We start from the raw sequence: 20291 nt of genomic DNA on the forward strand, positions 1-20291 counted from the left end.
TTCTTCCTAGAGGAACAGAGGAGTCAGTTCAGACTGTGTATAATGTGTTCTATGGTTCTCAGGATCTCTTTGCTACCTCTTCTCACATCCCTTCTCGCTCTCTGCTCAGTGTTGATAGAAAATTAGTCTCTCCAATGCAAAAATCATGATCCCTTTGTAACCTCTTCAGCTGTTTCCCAGTACCCCCAGCATGTAGTCTAGACTTCACAGCTGCTTCTACAAGGTTCTTTAAGATCCCCTCTTCCTGTCTTCTCTCCAGCAGCATTTTCCTTTTCCTCTTCCACAACCCAGTCCTCAGTCCTACTCACTCCGTGGCAGTTCCCCCACATTCCATGCTCTGGACCATTGGGCTTGCCACTACCTTTGCCTTTCCCTGTCCCTCTTGTGCCTCTCTTTCTTTGCTTGATTATTTTCTTTTCAAAGGCAGGTCAAGCATCAACTACATGATGGATCTTTTGCTAACTATCTCTTCCACACTCAGCACCGCCCATCCCAGTTCCTCTACAGTCTTTTCCTTTTATCACAGCACTCACAACTCCTTACTTGTAGGTCTTTCCTACTAGACTGTGAGCTCTTTAGGGGCAGTGGCAAGCATGCAGTGGCTGCTCAACACATCTTGGTTGAAGGAAATTTATAGATCTCATAATGAGGTGTGCACAGCTTCCCTGGGGGTTTTGGGTGGAGGCATGGGAGCACCTAGTAGGCCCTGGCTACAGAGTATAAAATGAACTGAGTCCCCAGATTACTAGAACTAGGGAAAAGCAGAGTCCCTGTAATTAAAGATCCTGTGACATGCAGTGAGGAGATCCAGGCTGTCACAGGAGCACCAATCTTAGGGTGAGTCACATCTTTGAGGAGGGGGAGTGGAGTAGTTGTGTTGGGTAAAAAAGGAATCCACAGGATTGTGGATGGGAGAGCAGGGAGTAGGAAGCAGGAGGAAGATCTGTATTGGGCTAAGGTCTAAGGAAGCAGGATTTTAGAGATGGCTTGGGGTTATCCCAGGGCAATCATGCCTAATTCCTCCCTCCACCAATTTTTTTGCACCCTATTTAGTTCTGGTCTTTACGTAGAGAAGGTTAGCTGCTTTAGCTCTTACATTCTTTCCACCCTAGAAAGATAACAAAACCAGGAGATTCTTGTGTGTGAAGTTGTGTTTGTGTGTAGGACTTCTTGTTTTCAGTAATTTCATACCCTTCCTCCCTGTACCTCTCCACTACACCTCTGCCCAAACTGCAAAGTTTCAAAGGATTTAGGATCTATACTTATTTCCTAGGAAAAAGCTAACATTCCAATGAAGTCCCATTCCTATCATGTAGAGTCTCTTCCTCTCTAGGGTGACAGATCTTTCAGATACCCCAATCGAGCATGGCTCCCACTCCCAATAGTGCATGGCTTTAATGGAAACTTTAATATTATTATCTTTTCTCTCCTTTCTTAACATATCAGTTATAACTCTTTTTGAACTGTTTTTAGAGGTTGCCCAAGAATTTGCAATATACATTTACAACTAATCCAAGTCTACTTTCTAATAACACTATCTTACTTCACTGGAGTACAAGTGTCTTATAATAAAAAGTAATTCTAATTCCTCCCTTCCATCTCTTGTATCATTGCTGTCATTTATTTCACTTAAACAGAAACATACACTAAGATATATATAAGCATACATAATCTAATACATTGTTTCAACTATTATTTTGAACAAAGTGTTCTGTCTTATCAATTAAGAATAAGAAAAATAAAAATTTCTGTTTTACCTTCACTTATTCCTTCTCTGATATGCTTCCTTTCTTGATTTAGATCTGAGTGTTTGCTTTGGAAAGCTCTACTTGCAGAAACAAATGTGGTTCTAGCAAGATCTAGATCTCAGTCCAAGAATTCACCATGAGCTTATATGGCTGAAGAACAAATGCACTCTAAGGTGATAGGCCATCACCTGACTCAAATAATTGCTTCTTGACATACCATAACTTGCAACAAAGTGAAATCTCTAAGGTTAGGACAAACTGAAGATTGGACCAACAACAGGAGTAACTGAAGGCCAAAACCAAGATTTTTGAAGAATTTATTTCACATGTACAAGATGAGCGAGTGTGGGGGGTATGTGTATGTGTGCATATATGTGTGTGCATGAGCAGGCATGTGATGGGAGGAAGGATATAAACCTCACTGGAACTAATGTAGCTGACAGGGAAAACATCCGGGGTTCTAATTGGACACATTCTTAACACAAGAATACAATTTTTAAGTACGTCACCATCACCAGCATGCCCAAGAGAAAGGCTGAAGGGGATGTTAAAGAAGATAAAGTCACGATGAAGGCTGAACCACAGAGAAGATCCACGAGGTTGTCTGCTAAACCTGCTCCTCGAAAGCCAGAGCTCAAGTCTAAAAAGGCCCATGCAAAGACAGGAGAGAAGGTACTCAAAGGGAAAAAGGGAAAAGCTGATGCTGGCAAGGAGGGGACTAACCCTGCAGAAAATGGAGATGCCAAAACAGACCAGGCACAGAAAGCTGAGGGTGCTGGAGTTGCCAAGGGAAGTGTGTGCATTTTTGATAACTGTGTACTTCTGGTGACTGAGAGTTTGAAATACGATTTTTTAAATCAAGTTTTATAAAAATGCAGAATTTTGTTTTACTTTTTTTTTAAGCTATGTTGTTAGCACACAGAGCCCTTCATTGTTGTTTTGGGGGAAAGGGGCATATGTCACTAATAGAATGTCTCTGAAGCTGGATTGATGTGGGGAAAACACCTTTCCCTTCTAGTTTTGAGAGACTTCCTCTTGGCTCCCAGGATGAGGGATTCCCTGATTTTGACACACATGGCCACTTTTTGGCACAAAGCCTTGTGGTATGGAAAAACAAATTCATTTTATGTCCTCTTCTCCCTTTCCATCTTTCAGCATAGACTTAACTCCCTTAAGCCTAGACATCTGTTGGGACCTGACCCCCAGTCATTGGTTACAAGTATATCAGGCAATCTGGACTTTTCAGTGATGCCACTGAGATGGCACCTGTCAAAAGAGAAGTGGCACCTGTTCCATTTCTAGATTGTGGATCTTTAGATAAATTCTGCCATTTTCTTTCCACTTCCACAAAGTCAGGGTCAGCTTGTGAAAAGTTATTAAACAACATGCTAAATGTGAAATGTCAACCCTCACTCTAAACTTTCTCTGTTCAGAGCATAAGATGAATACTTCATTGGGTTTTATAGTGGCTTTCTGATTTTTGGTAGTCCATTGAAGAAGGGAGTATAAAAGTTGTTGTATACTGTTAACGATTGTCTGTCTACATGATTGTTTATGGAAAGTATCTTTAATAAAGCTGGATACAGTTTGGCTTGGAAAAAAAAAGAATTGCTTGTACTGCATCCCATAAGTTTTGGTATGTTGTTTCTATTTTCATTTGTGTAAAATACTTTTTAATTTCCTTTTTATTTTCTTTGACCCATTGTTTAGGAGGAGGGTGTCTAATTTCTATATATTTCTAAATGTTCTGCAATTCCTTCTCCAAATTAACAATTTGATTTCTAGTTTCATGATATTGTGGTACCAAAAATACTTGATGTGATTTCAACTTTCTTAAATTTGTTAAGACTTCTTTTGTGACCTAACACATGATCTAGCATGAAAAATGTTTTGTGTGTGCATGAAAAGAATGTGTATTCTGCTGCTGTTGAATGGAATGGTCTGTATATGTCTGTTAGGTCATTTGACCCAAAGTGTAGTTCAAGCCCAAGTTTCCTTATTTTCTATATAGATGATTTTTGTGTTGCTGAAAGTGAGATACTGAAGTCCTCTGCTATTATTGTATTGCAATCTATCTATCTCTTCTAATCTATTAATATTTGTGTTATAAATATATAGATTCTCTGATGTTGAATGCATGTGTTTACATTGTATCTTCTTCATGAATCAACCTTTTTATCTCATTATATAATGACCTTCTTTATCTCATTTTAGTTTTTGACAATGTCTATTTTGTCTTATTTAAGTATAGCTACCACTGATTTCTTTTGGTTTCCCTTTGCATGAAATATCTTTTTACAACTTTTCCCTTTCAATCTATGTGTATTCTTAAAGGGAAGCAAGTCTCTTGCAGAGAGCATAGAATTGGGTCTTGTTTTTTAATCCATTCAGTGACTCTCTGTCTTTTTAAAACTTTTTATTTTATTTAATCAACAAATAATAATTACATATATATTAATTGGGTACAATGTGATGATTTGATACATGCATGCATTGTGAAATGATCAAATCAGGTTCATTAATATATTCATCACCTAATATATTTGTCATTTATTTTTGGTGAAAGCATTTGAGATTCCAGCTTTTTTTATTTTTTCCCCTTTTACACAAAACAAAGTAGAAGAAGAAATACAGGATTAAAATCGCAAAAGTAGTTAATCAGTAGAACATGTACACACACAAAAAAAAATCCAGATAGGAAGACAGGCTTATTTACAATGAAAGTAAGGTAGAATTAAGGTAGTTTTCTTATGAAATATTAAAAGAAAATAATCAAACATATGCTACAATGGTCACCACTATTTACAGTAATATTAAAGAGGAGAAAACAACACTTATTTAATAGGGACAGATATACCACAAGGTACAACATCAGTGCAATAAATTCACAAAACTATATTACAACTAGTTAATCAGTTTAAGAATTGTTCCCAAGTCAGTCACGTGTTTTGGCCCTCAGAAGTTCATTCCTACAGATTTCAACTACTCTAAATTTCTAGCTACCAAGAAGTTAAGAATGATAATAAGAAGCTTTCCAAGGAGTTAAGAAATCTTTGTCGACCAGAGGCCAATTATCATCACCTCAAGTCTGCTCTCACCAACAGCCCTTGTATTTTTCAGGGAGGAATCTCTAGGAAAAAAGTCAGACACCAGTGTAGTCACTATCTCCCATGTCAAACCTAGGGGACTAAAAGGGCCAGTATTACCATAAAATGAGAATTTTGAGGTTTACCTTAAAAAGGCTTATTCTGGTCTCAACAATTAGATAAGATTATCTTCTACTGAAATGAATCTTGACTAAACATAGAAGACTGCTGTCTTTTTGCTGGTCTTAGAGTGAAAGTCATAGACATGAGTCTTAATCTACTGTATACTATAACTAAAGTCAGCTGAAAATCTGAAATTAAAAGTAGCCTAGAAATCCTAAATGCAATCTTTCGGAAGTCTGCTATTAAAAAGCCTTTAAGGATTTACTAACTTTGAGTCTAAGTGCAAGGGGACAAAAGCTTAAGCCTGTTAGACATTCCTTTTTTGGACAAAAAGATCAAAGTTTCCTACAAATTGCTAAGTTTTGCACAAGGGAGAAGCCTACACGTACTAGCGCATGGAATCAGTTTCATTTTTTTCATGGGGACTCTTCTCCCACCAGAAACAAACAGAATGAGGAATGAATCTTAATTAGTCTCTTTATCAGAAGCGGTAAACTTGGTCTCTATATTCGTGAAGTCAGACAGTTTCTTAAGCAAACTGTGGAAGCAGACAGTAGAACCAGTTTCCTGTAGCCACAGACCACTACATGGTATCTAAGCTAAAGCAAAGATGAACAATTATCCAGATTCACTTGAACTGTACTAAAGGGCAAGGTTCACCACTACAAAAAGGAAGTTGTCTAAAAGCAAGAATTCAATTAACACTGGGTAAGAAAAATCAAAACAAATCACATACACTAAGGGTTGTCCATGAAGCCAACTGCTAAGAAAGCACTCAACTATATGTGACATGAAGACACTATGCACAAAGTCTTACTTGGCGAGTCTGAATTTCTATTAACTAAGGGCAGAGTGAGGGAGAGCAAAGAGCTACTTCCGTAACATTTTGGTATCCAGATAGTACAGCAGAAACTGTTCCGGGGCAATGCTCCACTAATCACGCTGATTAAAGCAGATGAATCATTCATTTTTCTTTTCTTTTTGTTCAAGAAGTTTGTTTATCGCCCTCTTGGCCATTCCAATGTACTTCAAAATGATTCCATGTTGGTTTAGTCCAGGAAGCAATAGTAAGGAAGTCACTATCAGGTAAGTGAGAAGCAGATTGTGGACTTGTTGTCCACCCAAGCAACCGTAGCAAGAGAAACGATCATGGTCATGAAGTACATCTTAGATTTTTCTTCCTTTAGTGTGAAGAAGCATTTCCACCAACCCACAGTTCTGCATCGAGTTTTTACTAAATTGCTGCAAATGTCATGGAATTTTTGCTGTTGTTCAGTGGTCCATTTATTGGAGCCAAAAATTCTAGGCGCTACTATGGGAACAAGGTAATCAGCCAAGTACAAAAACATAACAAAACAGGAAACGCCGGACACAACAGATGGATCTAGATAGTAGATAATCAGAAACACCAAAGAAACCACACAGATGATGGCGGGTGGAAACCAGGCTCTTTCCCATCGGAGGACTTTATCAGCCATCAGCATCACTTCTCCCCATCCTTGCAGCTGTTCTTCCAGACTTGCAGTCTCTGCAGCCAGCAGGTTGGTGCTGCGATTATCTCCCTCCGCCACCATCTCCGGGATGCCGTCTCTGTGAGCGCAGGCCACCTGCCCAGTGAGACGTCCAACTGACACCCGCACAGAGACCACCTGGTGAGAGCATTTGAAATCCACTATTTTATGACATCAGTAAGATAACCTAACTAGAAGCCCCCAATACTCACCACATGCCTCCCAAAGATAGCCAAAACAATAAGTAAGCAACTACATTTTGATGAAAATAACTAAAGAATGTTAGAATACATTAAAGGTGTATTAGAAACTCTGCAATGTGCAGAAACCCAGGGTGGCCACATAGACAACAGAAGGAAATACCTCACCTCCACCACCCTATCCCCACATCAGGATCAGTTGGAACCAGGAGAAAATTCTTCTTGCAGGGAAAAGGTAAGGAAGAGGACCACAGCAGCCCCCATCACCACCTTAGGCACCTACAGTCCTCACCTCTGGGGACGCCTGTAGTTCTCACAGGCACTAAGCCCAACTGAGGGAACTCCTTAGAATCCATACAGCTACACTCCCCACAGAGGAGGAGACAATACTCACCACAGTGGCCCACGTGGCTGCTGCATTTGAAATCAGAAACACTGTTGGAATGTGTCCTGTTCTGGGGGTAGGTAGCCACAGTACCCTTCCATTCCTCCAGCTTTGTTGCTGTTGAGCCGCCTCCACGTAGTTGCGCACCATCCACAAGCTGAGCTGCTGCTCCATCCTATTTCTTGGGGCCAAGCTGCAATGGAGATGCTCCACCCACCCCTCCAAGTTGCTTTTGGCCCTGCCCCGTTAAGGCTTGAGCTGAAATGGCACTCAGCCTCCTAAAGAATTGGTTACTTGGCTGCTCAGAGCCGTCATGCTCCCCCATTCCTGAATGGAAGCAGCACCTTGCCTCCAGGAAATCAGTGTCATGGCCAAGCCAAATCAGTTGCACATCTCAGGGATGAAATGGCATGGTATTTTACGTCTTAGATAAACAGAGCACTGACTGAGCTGGGTCACCTTACCCTACACGTTGAATAATTGTAGTACCCTGCTTTCCTGGAACTGGACTAGTCCATTAGAGTGTGAGCTGCTGAGATACCCCCATCCCCAAGGAATGGAATCTTTGCTGCACTACTCCCTTCCTTCCAGGGCCCAAGTAACATCTGCCTTCTGCTATTCCAGGGTCCTTGCTGCTGTCTCACGTGGCTTCACAGAATCTGGGATACTGCCATGTCCCACTATCCCCAGGTCCAGAATCCCCACTCTGCAGTCCCTTGTGTCCTGGGGCCTAAGTTGCAATGGTGCCCTATTGGCTCTGTTTCCCAAATTGCAGCTGTACCTTTTTTCTGGGTCTTAACCTTTAGCTGGGTCATTGCTATGCCATGCCTTCCAGAGTCAAAATCTTTCCCTACTAAAGGCACTCTCTAAAGTTTGGAAGAGGTGCTGTTCCACCAGATGCACAGACATCAATTCGGGGACATAAGAAACATTAAAAAGCAAGAAACATGACACCAATAAAAGACAAGGTGCCAGTAACTGACCCCAAGGAAAAGGAAGTTTATGAGTTGCCTGAAAAGGAATTTAAAATAATAATCTTAAGGAAACTCAGATAGATCTGAGAGAATACACATAGACAATTCAGCAAAATCAGGAAAGCAATTCATCATCTTAATGAGACATTCAACAAAGAACAAAACAGAAATCTTGAAGCTGAAGAACTACTGAGTGAATAAATAAAAAATATAATAGAAAGCTTCAACAGCAGACTAGATCAAGCACAAGGAAGAAACTCTGCATTTGAAGATAGGTCTTATGAAATTACTCAATGAGAAGGAAAGAAAAACAAAAAACAAAAAGTGTGAAGACAGCCAATGGGACATATGGGACATCATTAAGCAAACAAACTTTTGCATTATGGGAGCTCTTCAGGGAGAAGAGATAAATGTGCAGAAAGTGTATATAATGAAATAATTGCTGAAAACTTCCCAAGTTTTGGAAGAGATATGAACATCCAGATCCAAGAAGCTCCAAAGTTCCCAAACAGATTGATCTCAAATAGGTCTTCTCCAAGTTGTGTTACAACTAACTGTCAAAAGCCAAAGACAAAGACAGAATTTCAAAAGCAGCAAGAGAACAGCATCAAATCATATATGAGAGGATTCCCATTAGACGATGAGCAAATTTCTCAGCAGAAAACCTGCAGGTCAGGACAGATGAGATGATACATTTGAAGTGCTGAAAGAAAAAAATTTTCAGATGAGAATACCATACTCAACAAAGTATCCTTTAGAGATGAAGGAGAAATAAAGTCTTCCCCAGACAAACAAAAGAAGTTGAGGAAATTCATTACCACTATACCTGCCTTACAAGAAATGCTTAAGGGAGTCTTCAAGTGGAAATAAAAGGACACTAGTTACTAATATGAAGATATAAGAAAGTATCAAATTCACTGGTAAAGGTAAATGCATAGTCAAATCCAAAATATTCTAGCATTATTATGGTGGTCTATAAGTCATGTATATCTTATAGTATGAAGGTTAAAAGTCAAAGAGTGAAAAATAATAACCATAATAACTTGTTAAGAAACACATAATTTTTGAGTATATATTTGTACATGTGTATTTATTAAGTACATACTTATCATTGACATATATATGCATATATATGTGCATATAACATCTTTAGAACTTTCTTCTTTTCTATTATTTCTTTTTTTATTGTTTTCATTTCAGTGATTTCTCTTTTTTTATTACAATTTAAGTTCTGGGATACATGTGCAGAACGTACAGGTTTGTTACATAAGTATACACATGCCATGGTGGTTTGCTGCACCATCAACCTGATATCTACATTAGGTATTTCTTCTAATGCTATCCTTCCCCTAGCCCCTCACCCCCTGAAAGGCCCTGGTGTGTGATGTTCCCCTCCCTGTATCCATGTGTTCTCGTTGTTCAATTCCCACTTATGAGTGAGAACATGTGGGTTTGGTTTTCTGTTCCTGTGTTAGTTTGCTGAGAATGATGGTTTCCAGCTTCATCCATATCCCTCAAAGGACATGAGCTTATCCTTTTTTATGGCTGCATAGTATTCCATGGTGTATATGTGCCACATTTTCTTTATCCAGTATCATGGATGAGCATTTGTGTTGGTTCCAAGTCTTTGCTATTGTGAATAGTGCTACGGTAAACATACATGTGTATGTGTCTTTATAGCAGAATAATTTATAATCCTTTGGGTATATACCCAGTAATAAGATTGCTGGGTCAAATGGTATTTCTGGTTCTAGATCCTTGAGGCATTGCCACACTGTCTTCCACAATGGTCGAACTAATTTAGAAATACATAATTTAAAAATATGTAAATTGTGAAATCAAAAATATAAATGAGGAAATTTAAAGTCTAGAGTTGTTGTATGGGATTGAAATTAAGTTGCTATCAACACAAAAGAGTCTTATAACTATAAGATGTTTTATGCAAACCTCAAGAGTAACCTCAATACACAATTGATAAAGAGAAAGGAATCAAAACTTAGCACCACAGGAAATCATAAAATCACAAAGATAAACAACAAACAAAGGATCTTTAAAAAAAAAAAAGAAAACAATTAACTAAATGGCAATAGTAAGTCCTTACCTATGAATAATTACTTTGAACGTAAATGGATTAAATTCTCCCATCAAAATACATAAAGTGTCTGAATGGATAAAAAACCAAGATCCAACTATGTGCAGCTTACACAAGACACACTTTATCTTTAAGAACACACATACCCTGGGAGGCTGAAACAGGAGAACTGCTTGAACCCAGGAGGCAGAGTTTGCAGTGATCTGAGATTGCATCATTGCACTCCATCCTGGGCGGCACTCCATCTCAAAAAAAAAAAAAAACAGGATAGATCACTTGAGCCCAGAAAGTTAAGCCTGCAGTGAGCTATGACTGCACCACTACATTCCAGCCTGGGCAACAGAGTGAGACTTTGTCTTTAAAAAAAAAAAAAAAAAAAAATGCTGGGCTACACTGAGAAAGAGCTCTGAGGGAGAACAGGCCCTACTAGATATTATACCCTATTTTAAAGCCCATATAAGTAAAGCAGTTGGTATTAGTACAAGAAAAAAAGCGCACATACATTGTAATCAGTCAAAAGATGGTATTAAATTGAAAGTATTTGCCACAAATATTACAAATACAAATGATAGTTCTAATATACAAAGACCTTTTTAAAATTGAGAAGGAAAAGACCAAAATTCTAGAGAAAAATGGGTAAAAGACACAAATTAGGTAACTTGCAAAAGACATAAATTGGTCTGTGAACACATGAAAAAATGCTCAGTTGTACTTATAATAAGAGAAATGCAAACTAAAACCACACTAAGATACCATTTCTTACTCATTAGAATAGCAAAAATTTTCAACTTAATACACTGTTGAAGAAGTGTGGGAGAGACACTCATATATGCCAGTGGGCTGGTGGGAATGCAAAATCGTATGACCCTTTTGGAGGAGAATTTCACAGTATTTAACAAAACTGTGTGTGTGTGTGTGTGTGTGTGTGTGTGTGTGTGTGTGTGTGTGTGTGTGTATACACACAGTTAGAAATAGTAGAGACAGGGTTTCGCCATGTTGGCCAGGCTGGTCTCAAACTTCTGACCTCAGGTGATCTGCCCACCTCGGCCTCCCAAAGTACTGGGATTTACAGGCATAAGCCACCGCACCCAGCCAAAAATTACTGGACTTTAAAAACTACTTGCAACATTATAATGAGATGACTTCAATCTGCCATTTTTATTTTCTCCCTCAGTGAGTGAAGTCAGGATAAACATCATCCCTTTTTTATTCCTCCTACCATGTACACAATAACAAGAAATAGCTGGTTGGAAAAATGAACATCTCATAATAATATGAAATACATTTAAAAGCCTTCTATTTCCTACACCTCTTGTTGGTTTTTTTCTATGGTTACTGTGAAATATGTGGATTTTTAAAAATAGCTCTAGCAGTTAAATGATGCTGTAAAACCCCAGTATGGTAAGTGTAAATAATTCTGACAGTAATTTCTTATTTACTATACCACTCAAAGTTTTGTCTATAATTTAGTAAGGTCTCTTAACATTAATGTTTTTACTCAGCAACAGATATGGACCTTCTCAAAGAGAATCACAGAACAAGAGAATTAACAATCTTAATTTTTTTCTTAGTTATTGGTAAGAAAATGAGCTGTGTTGCTCATTTTCAATCTTATGGATTCAGAAATTCTCTTACTAGTTTGTAGTATTTGCTGAGGTTTCTATTTTTTTTTAAATGAGCTGGGAATAGGACCAGCTAACTTAAGGCATTAAGTAATATCTTTCTAACAATATTTAACCATTTGCTGATTTAAAGTTGAGCTACTATTTTTTCTGGGTTGATTCCAAAGAGAACATATTTCCGTTTTAAAGATTTTAAGATTGACAATAAGAAAAAGGCCAATCAAATACAAATCTGTGCCCTCATGGAAATGAACACTGAAAACTATATCCAGAGGTTTGATGATCTGGGAAGAAAAGCCTCTTACCTTATAGTGAGATACATTTTCCTTCAGTTGATGAATCTCTAGAAATGACCATCTCCCTAGCCCAGCGTTCTATCTAGTGTTGCTATTTTTATTAACACCAAATTTCATACACATTCCTTTCCTAAGGAAGTATAAACACATTCACTACAAGTAACCTTTGGGAAGTGAAAGGTTCAAAGGCCAAATGATCTAGATTTTTTGATGTTCTGACTAAGATTTCTTTAATTCCTGGGGAGCAAAAGCAGGAAGCCTACATGACTTCCTGATGAACTGAGGGTGAGCAGGGAAGGCAGAGGAAGCAAGACATATTTACCAGTTTCTAACGTAGCCATTGAGGAAAGAACAAGACGAACGGCTCAGGTGCAGGCAAATGAAGAATGAGGGAGAAAACATAAACCGAATGGAACTTCCCATGAGGATTTTTATGAGAAGTTTTTTTTTTAATGTAACTTTTCATTTACAAAAAGTTCAAATATCGGATGCTATAAACAAAATTGACCATTCTCCAGTGGTAGTTAAGTTCATGCACAGATATATTAAGCTGACAAACTTTTATTAGGGTTTGGGTAAAGTTACTGATACATGCTATAGATATATGAAACTACAAAATGAGTCTTCTCTATGGGATCATTAGTCTGAGGCATGATGTTAATTTATCTACAATAATTGGTAAGCAAGCAACTCGGTGAATTACTGGTATTTCAATTCTGCACTTCAATTCAGAAGCCACTGAAATCCTGGACAGTAGTTCTGACCATCTCTCTGTGTAAATAACTTTGCAGAATTATGGAGCAGGACTCATTAAGAAATAAGAATAACATTCTTTATGAAGTAAGAAAATATGGATTCCTGTAATAGAAAATAATAGAAGAGCAGGTGAAAGAAGCACCTTCAAAGATGTTCTTAAACTTAAATTTTTTGTTTGCTCAGATACCATTAAGAAATGCATTAAGGTTCATCCTCTAAGCTAACACTTTTTTTTTAAGACAGTCTCACTCTGTCACCCAGACCAGAGTGAAGTGGCACAGTCTCGGCTCCCTGCAACCTCTGCCTCCTGGGTTCAAGCCATTCTCCTGCCTCAGCCTCCCAAGTAGTAAGGATTACAGGCACCTGTCACCACATCCGGCTAATTTTTGTAGTTTTAGTAGAGATGGAGTTTCGCTGTGTGGGCCAGGCTGGTCTAAAACTCTTGACCTCAGGTGATCCACCAGCCTCGGCCTCCCAATGTGCTGGGATTACAGGTGTGAGCCACTGCACCCGGCACACCTAACATTTTTAATTAAACTTTACAATTCTGAAAGAATCTCTCCAGTGAATTTTGGACACTAACAAGGAAACAACAAAATGATTTATTTTTTAATTTTTTGACACAGGGTATCACTCTGTCACCCAGGCTGGAGTGCAGTGTCATGATCTTGGCTCACTGCAACCTCCACCTCTTAGGTTCAAGTGATTCTCCTGCCTCAGCCTCCCAAGCAGCTGGAACGACAGGTGTGCACCACCACAAATGGCTACTTTTTGTATTTTTTGTAGAGACGGAATTTCACCATGTGAGCTAGGCTGGTCTCGAACTCCTGACCTCAGGTGATCCACCCACCTCAGCCTCCCAAAGTGCTGGGATTATAGGCGTGAGCCACCATGCCAGGCAACACCAAAATAATTTAAATGAAACATTTTCACATATGGAAAGTTATTTTTAGTAATGCATTTAAAGACTATACCCAGAGGGCATTTAAAAATAATAAATAAAGACTTTATTAAGAAGCATACAAACCTAGCAGAAGGATAATTCTGTCTTCTAACTAGTCTGTGCTGGAAGACTGGGTAGAAATGACACATTTTATCATTATCATCTGAATGTAACAGATGGAAGCCAGCTATGGATAAATCTACAACTCCAGCAAAGACTGGAACAATTTATCTCATCAAAATTAGGCACTTCATTTTCAGTGAGTTGAAGAATCAACATGATTCTCATCTTAAAATTATACATTTCAATGTGATTCATACTTCACAGTAACAATAAAGGTGAACATAAGACTATTCTTCTACTAAAGCAGAATTTTTGAAAATCAAAGTTTAAACCAAAAGTTTAAATTCCAATCTTACTTTCTCTTATAAGTAAATTATGATGCTGGAAGCAAATATTTTAGTGGTAAGTATGAATGTGAAGGCTACAAAACAAAATTGTAGGCTTCCTACTAGTGGCAACAGATTTTCTAATCCATTAGAAAATGAGCTCATGGACTTTCTTCCAGGTAAGATCAAAGAAGTAAGTGTGATTGCTAACCTCATCTTGCACATGGATTTCCCCTCACTTTATTCACGTTTCTATTCAAATACTTCTTTCCAAAGGCAGCTCTTCCCTGACCTCTACATCCAGCTATAGTGTTCATCATAGCACTTAGCTCGATTTACACTTTGTATTTCTTTAGATACTGTGTGTCATTTCTACTAAATGTCTAGGCTGTATATGAGCAGTGACTGAGTTCAATTCTGTATCCCAATCACCTTAGATAGGGGTTCATCAAATATTTGTTGAAAGAAGGAAGGAAATAAGGCAGGAAGGAAGGAGGGAGGGAGGGAAGGAAAGAAAGAAGGGATGGAGGATGGGGGGAAGAAATGGAGAAAAGGAGGAAGAAAAGGGAGGGAAGAGGGGAGAGAGGGAAGAAGGAAGGAAGCAAGCAAGCAAGCAGTGGTCAGTGGCTTGAAGGTATCTGCCTAAACTAATGCACTGTGGCTAAGGAAAAAGGAGAAAGCAAGAACACTGCAAGCAGCTGTCCCAGGTGCTTATTTCAATTCTGGACTTCAATTCACAATTGAATACATAAATTCAATTCTGAATTTACAGAGCATAAAGATACAGGGAGCACTGGCTGCCCTTGGTGTCAGCTATGCTCAGCATACTTGAGTTTGTGAGCTTGTTCCTCTTCTCTATCTCTAGCTTTGAAGCAGCCCTGAGAACGTTGGTCACTTTCTTCTCCTCCTTATTTCCTTTTATTTCAAAACTAGAACGGGGAGGTATAGAACTTGAAGGAGGACATAGCTGAGATCTGTGCAAATATGAACTTTGTAGCTTGGGGCCCAAATCCAAATGGATGGGTAGAGCGGAGCCTGAACCACACTGAGGACTAGAGCAGGTAGATGAGGGTATCAGTGGATGGACAGCACAACAGGAGCAGACAATGAATAAGGTCCCTTCCAAGTGTAAGCTTCTCTTTGTGACTCTGGGAAAGCTGATAGGGCAGCAGCTGCACCCTTACCACTCACCAACCACAAAAGGAGAAATATCAGGTGTGGGTTACCCTCCAGCAGGTCTGTGCTGCTCAGATTTAGGAAGGTGAGAAACCTGCTGCCCAGTCATAGGACTGCAGCATGCCAGGGACCCTCCAGAAGCAATAGGCTTTTAATCACAGATGAAAAGTATTTGATAGTTACTGAACTACGTAAAAACAATGACCAGCGATCCAAGAAGAGAAGTTAATTCTGTTAAGTCAACCAAGTGACACAAGGTTTTCCCTGGAGGAAGGAAAACAGAGAAGCAAGCTGTGATCTTCCCTTTTTGTAGCAAGTGCTTTGAATCTCCTTGGAGAAGGAAGTCTATAGAAAACAATTTGATTTCTAAGTGAGTGATAATTAGATGCTCTAAGTTTTCAATGTGATAAAGCTACAAACATCCTGGCATTTCTTCTCCACTGCACCCCAACCCATAATAGCATGTGAGGACATAAAGCCTTTGGGATCCTCTCACTGGAGAAGTCCATATCTGAGATACCTCATTTTACATCATAAAGCTTTGAGGAAATTATATCACGTCTAAAGACTTTTTAAAAGAAACTGCCACATGATGTTATAACATTGGGTAGCATTTTACCACCAAATAGTGATGGGGTCAGAACAAATCATCCCAAAATATGCCACTATTATTCTGAGCTAAAAGAAACTGAGAACCAGTCAATGCAGAAAAAGCACTTCGCCTCCCCATCTGCTTAAAGTATAATGTCCCATTTGTAAAGGACATTTTTATTAGTATATGTATTTATATTTGCCAGAAAGAGAGTTACTCATAGATAACTTTTTCTCACCGGAGAGACTTTTATCTGCATAGCAAGGTAACCTTTATTCACCACACATTTCCTCTTCCCGCCTTCCCACAATTCATCTCTACCACTCCCCAGTACCCCAAATCCTTATTCCTATTCCTTACTCTAGCTGTCTCAATCATCTAGCTGCTTCCTGGAGTCTCATATTTTGGTGGGACTCCTGTGCATATGTGAGTAATTAAACGTTTTTTCTCCTTTTAATCTGTCTAATGTCAATTTAATTCATAGACCAGCCAAAAAATCTAGAAGGGTACACAGAAGCAATTTTCCCTCTCCTACAGTAGTTTTTCTCCTAATAAAATATATAAAGAAAACAAAATCCTTGTCATCATCATTATTTCACCTTATATAACTTCTGTTATAAAAGGTTACTTGTTCTTCCCTTTTATATGGCTCAATAGGCAGATTTTTTACCTTTTCTTTAGAGTTGTGCATTTTTAGGGTGTCCAGTCCTTGCAATTGATAGTTCTTGAATATGAAAGCTCTAATTGCTATATTTATTAAAGGTACATAGCTACAAACTGTTATTTAGAAATGAATTAATTTTCAGAGGTTTTAAAATATCTAACCTAATAGAATTTTCCTTACTTGTAAGTATACTAATGTCTTTAAATATGCAAATGTTTAAATGCTAAAAATATAAGCAAAATATGGAATTAAAATACGCAGGCCAGGCACGGTGGCTCATGCCTGTAATCCCAGCAATTTGGGAGGCTGAGGTGGGTGGATTGACTTGAAGTCAGGAGTTCAAGACCAGCCTGGCCAACATGGCTAAACCTTGTCTCCACTAAAAATACCAAAAGTTAGGCAGGTGTGGTGATACGTGTCTGTGGTCTTGGCTACTCAGGAGGCTGAGGCAGGAGAATCACTTGAACCCGAAGGCAGAGGTTGCAGTGAGCCAAGATCGTACCATTGCACTCCAGTCTGGGCAACAGAGTAAGATTCCGTCTCAAAAGAAAGAAATAAATAAAATACGCAATTCCAATCAGCTCTTAAGGTGGTGGTAGTAATTTTTATTGTAATATGTGCAAAAAAAATCACCGACACTTGTGGGTAGATTAGCAGTTACTAATGCTAAAGTGCAGGGTCTATAGCTGAAGTTCTCCTTGTGTTTTTTACTTGCTTATGTACATTAAAAAGAAAATATATAATCACAGATAGATTTTTCAAGAGAGGAAAATTATGCATAATCCCCACTCAATGTAACTTCTAATACTCTGAGGTCTTCATATTCAAAATTCCCTCAAAACAAATGTGGCTTCAAATTTTGGGGCGCATAACTGAAAATAATTATTTTACATTATAATTTGACATTTAAGTCATGTAAAATGATTTAAAAACCATAGCAAGTATAAAATAAATTCCAATTCCAAGGACATAATCCTATTACCATAATGAAATAAATCCCTAACCTGATGGTCCCTGTATTTCTAATTTGTCTTTGGTAAATATACTTGAACTGAACCCAACCAGGAATTTAACATCATAAACCTACCAAATAGATTCAAAGACAACACAAAATGTGTGTTTACTGAACATCATCCAAATATTTCTTCTTCTAAGAAAAGCACTGAGTGAAATAATTTGAGCCACCATAACACAGAAATATTATAAAAGTATGCAACCTTGTCTTTTCACCTTTGTATCCTCATTGAATAGTACAGAGGCTGGCATATTGTTATTGTTTAATAAGCATTGAATAAGTAAACCAGTATCATTCTCTTTGGGGTTCTATCCTTAATATAAACAAATGTGAAGACATAAATAAAAAACAACACATTCAACTGCACTGCTATTCAGTCATATGATGTAATTCCAACACATTTTTTCAGAAACATTCTGAGGCATTGCTTTGCAAATTCATGCCTAAGTGTAAGGATAAGTGTAGGAGAAGCGGGGTGCTGGGAAACTTTACTCTCAAAAACCCCAGAAACCAAGTCAGATAAGATCTTAAGATAGCTGGCTTAAAAATAATAAAATAAGATTTTTTTACTTTAAAATTTTATGTTTTAAGGAAAAATAACTGTTATTGCTGGCTTTAATTATTACTATTATTTTGCGGGGACAGGTGGCTGATAGGGGAATTTAAGGTTGTCATTTTCAAGTATACAAGCTTAGTATTCCACTACCCAGTCTACACAAGACAGGACTATAAGCTCAAGTCGTAGAAACTATTGGAAGTCCATCAAAGACATAAAGAAATAAGAAAGGCAACAATAAGTTTAAAAATAGGACAGGCTAGAAACAAAACCCTAGATTATTCTTTTCTAGAAAACTGCATTAATTTGTTCACATTAAAACTTTGTCTAACACTATTATGTGCTGCATGGCACTCAGAATGAGGTAAATACACAAAAGAACAAACAAGACAGCTTAATAAAGTAATAGAGAGAATTCATAATTAAGATTGTCAACCTCTAGATAGTTCTATGGCCTGTATCACAGAGAAAGATTAGAAATGACTACAGTATACCAAATAAGCTTCACAGGTGAACAGGAAGACTTTATCTCAAAAAATATTTTTTAAGCGAAGCTTTTCATCTAAAAACCATGCATACTACTTATAAATAAAATAAGCCAGCATTATTCACTTTGGTTTGATGTAAATTTGTTAATTGTTATATGAGGAAAATGGGTATTCACAAGTCAGTATCATCTTAATTTATGTTCCAGGTGAAGACAAGTGTTGGAGTTCTATAACTTCTTTAAGGTTGCAATATCTATACCTGAAAGGTGACATCAATTTTGTTTAATTTTTCCTTCCCAAAGGCGGTGTCAAGGGGACATCAATTCTATTGTGAAAGTAGCTTTTTTGTTGTAAAATCCATGTAACACACTGGAAAGTTCTTTTATCTTTAATCAGCAGACACTTGTCTCATTTCAAGTGTGGATTTTTTAAAATTACCACAGTTATAGCAAAGTCTGACCCAAAAATTTAATTTATAATTATGGCATGTATCTAAAGAAGTTTGGGAGCATAACATTCAATCTAAAATTGCTAGAAATCTTGTTACAGTTTAATAAACAATTACTTTAAATGTATATTTTTAGTGTTCTTTATAAATGCAGGTTTCTGTTAAATTTTTAAAAATTGTTTATAACAAAAACACAAACATACCATCATTTTGTTTGAGTAGTGTCAACGGTAACCTCAAGGGATGAAAAGGCACCCAGGGGCTGACAGTAGCAGGAAACCATGAACTCTTTTAGGCTAGAAGGAGAAGAAGGAAACAGTATTAACCAGATCCAGTGACAGGTGGAGCTACTGAAGTGGTACTGCCTAAAAGGATCTGTGGCTTAGGAACCCATTGCCACAGCCAGACCACATACCCAAACTCACTGTCTCTCTACCCTCAAGACTCCTTCTGGTACCAACACTGGCTGATCCCCATCAGAAGCCAGAGTGAGGGAGCCTGGGAAATGCAGTGTGGAGGGTCAGACTCAGAGCACAGGGCAGTGACGGACAAGGAAGAGCAGGGGACGGAGGAGCCAGGTGGGGAAGATGGGGGAGGGCATCAAACAGAGAATGCCCAGGTCTCCACCCGATTTATGTCAAATAGTGATCTGAGTCAGCAAGACATACTATTTTTAGAGTTCTTGTTTAAATCAGTTTCAAAATTTTTATAAAGTGTAAAAGGAGGACAGGAAAATTAAGTCCTTAATGTTTTTTAAATTTAGGAAGAAATGATGGTTAGCATAAATCAGAATTAAAGTAAATACTAAGTATTGAAATAGAAGGCAAATATCTTGACAAGAAAAAACTGAAAACAGAAATAAGCAAGGGACATTAAAAATGTAAAATAAAAAACCGGTCGCTTCCAAGATGGTCCAATAGGAACAGCTCCAGTCTGCAGCTCCCAGTGAGACTGATGCAGAAGATGGGTGATTTCTGCATTTCCACCTGAGGTACCTGGTTCATTTCACTGGGACCGGTTGAACAGTGGGTACAGCCCACAGAGGGCGAGCTGAAGCAGGGTGAGGTGTCACCTCACCCGGGAAGCACAAAGTGGGGGAGGATTTCCCTTTCCTAGCCAAGGGAAGCCGTGACAGACTGTAGCTGGAGAAACGGTACACTCCTGACCAAATACTCCTGCAGACCAGGAGATACCCTCCCGTGCCTTGCTAGGCATGTCCCATGCCTG

General features: G+C 38.3%; 2 pseudogenes; one reads left to right on the forward strand and one right to left on the reverse strand.

The window, feature by feature from the left end:
• The first annotated feature begins 2267 nt into the window (after nucleotides 1-2267).
• LOC139358045 (non-histone chromosomal protein HMG-17 pseudogene) lies at nucleotides 2268-2618 on the forward strand (annotated as a pseudogene).
• Nucleotides 2619-4624: 2006 nt separating this feature from the next.
• LOC105491850 (ADP-ribosylation factor-like protein 6-interacting protein 1) overlaps nucleotides 4625-20291 on the reverse strand; it is a 30371-nt pseudogene continuing 14704 nt past the window's right edge.

Source organism: Macaca nemestrina, chromosome 14 (assembly GCF_043159975.1).
Source record: "Macaca nemestrina isolate mMacNem1 chromosome 14, mMacNem.hap1, whole genome shotgun sequence".
NCBI classification, from domain to species: domain Eukaryota; kingdom Metazoa; phylum Chordata; class Mammalia; order Primates; family Cercopithecidae; genus Macaca; species Macaca nemestrina.